Here is a 2,128-nt window from a genome sequence, read left to right as displayed (position 1 = left end):
CCTTCCCCTTCCGGCACCCGCAGCTTGTTCTGCCGCTGTCTTCTGGCCTTGGTCCCTGGCGAGGTCTGCTGGCCGCTGCGGGCGCCCCTGTCCGGACAGGCGCTCTCTCTCTCGCTGCTAAGCCCGTGTCTCACCTGACCCCTTGTGCTGCGGCGGCCCCGTGTTACACTGGGCGTCGGGCGTGAGCGGGCAGAGCACTGGGGGGGGGGGCTGGTCGCCCCTGGGCGACTCTGTGTTGCTTTTTTAGAGATTCGTGTTATTTATGCTGACGGGGGCCGGGGTGCAGGCCAGAGGTGCGGGGAGGACACGGGAGCAGGGCAGCAGATGAGCGAGACCCGCTGTGGGGGCCAGCGGGGAGGTGGGGTCTGCGCGCCCTGGGGTCCCCCGCGCCCCCAGGGAGGCCCTGTCCTGGCTCCTTGGAGCACATGCCGGGCCGCGTGACCTCCGGCAGTCAGACAACCGCACTTAAATCCTGAGCGCCGCCCGCAGGTCTTACGCTCCGCCTTGGTCTGGTCCTCCCAGAGGACACGAGCTGGGAGGTCGCAGGCAGCTCGGCGAGTCAGCAGAGACTGGCCGGAGGAGCGAGCAGTCTGGCTGCTTCTGCGCTGCGCGCTGTGATGCTGTTTACTTAAAAGCGCGTGGATGCTGCAGTTTCTTTTCAAGCATTACTGTGACGAGGAGGAAGTGACTTCATTGTCGTTGCCTTTTCGTCTTCAGGGCCCAGAATGTGTTCAGTATCTTCAGCAAGAATACCTGCCTTCCTTGCAGGTAGCGCCACAGATAATTCAGGTAAGAGCTGTCCTGGCAGATTTTGCTTTTAATTGAATGAGAGAAACGTGACCGTGGTTCAGTCTGAATTTTCCTTCAGGAACGCTAAGCTGCGCTCAGCTTGATGTATTCTAGGTGTGTACGCACCAGTCCCGCCTTTGGAGGGATCTATGAAAATGACTGAGAAAAAGCTTTATTTTTATTTTCACTAAATTGTAGTGAAAATCACAGTAGTGTTAGCGTGACCTGTGCCTTCGCTGCTAACACGTATTTTGTATCACCTTAGTTATTCAGATGTCAAAGTTTTCCCACGTTTTCAAGTCCTGAGTCGTTAAGCCACTAGACTTTCTTGCCTGAGTCAAAAAGTCTTGATCTGGGCCGTCCGCGTGGCGCGGGGTCACAGCGCAGCACTGTGAAGCTGCCGCCGCCCCCGCAGCGCGGCCCAGCCAGGGCGGGCCCCAGCGCCCGGCAGGCCCCTTCTGTGCCCCTGCCCGCGGCCCCCAGCAGCGCGCTTCCTCCATCCGCCTGCCCCGCCCCCGCCCTGTCTCTGGGGACGCCTCTCATCCCCGGCACCTGTGGCCTGCACCCCACTTCTGTGTTTCCATAAAGAAAACGAATCTTTAAAAGAGGGGTCAAAAAGTTGAATGAAGAATTAAGATTTCGAGTAAGAGTGATGATAGAATTCGTTGTTGTCGACTCGGGCCCTCTTTCCTGACATGCGCCTGTAGCTGAGGCGCCGCTGCACATTCTCAGTTGATCGCCGCCGGCCTCCTCAGGCCTCCTCAGGCCTCCTCAGCATTCATTTATTGCCGCACAGCGAGCTGGGTGCAGGCCAGAGTGTGGCGGCGAGAGGCGTCCCCAGAGACAGGGCGGGGAGCGGGACGGGCCCACTGAGGAAGCCCACGGCCGCGGGGCCGCGGGGACAGGAGGGGCCTGCCGCCCGTGGTCACCTGCGGACGGGGCTCGGCCTGGCACAGCTTACTGGGAGGGCGGCCGGCTTCTCGCGTGGCTCCTGGCACGCAGACACCTGCACTGCCCCACCTGCCGGCGGGTGACTGCCGTCCTCGCAGCTCGGGGACGAGCGCACGCTTCTGGCGGTCGCGGCCCAGAGAGCCTCGTGTCCCTCCCCCGTGCTCCTGCAGCACGTCCTGCGGCCTGCCTTAGGGGACACTGCTCAGGTCCGCTGACCGCCCGGCGCAGCCTCGGGCCGGCCTTGCCGGGGTGTTTGGTGGCCTGTAAGCTGGCGGCACTGTGGGTCAGGAGCGGCCCGTGTGCGCAGGGTCCCCCTCGCTCTAGAACGGCCGCGCCCGTAGGGCGGCTCACCGCCAGCGAGCCTGGCGTGGCGCGTGCTCTGCACGGG

Source organism: Condylura cristata, unplaced genomic scaffold, assembly GCF_000260355.1.
Source record: "Condylura cristata isolate star-nosed mole 26May11 unplaced genomic scaffold, ConCri1.0 scaffold00034, whole genome shotgun sequence".
NCBI classification, from domain to species: domain Eukaryota; kingdom Metazoa; phylum Chordata; class Mammalia; order Eulipotyphla; family Talpidae; genus Condylura; species Condylura cristata.
The sequence above is the reverse complement of the archived record's forward strand: the minus strand, read 5'-3'. Positions refer to the sequence as shown.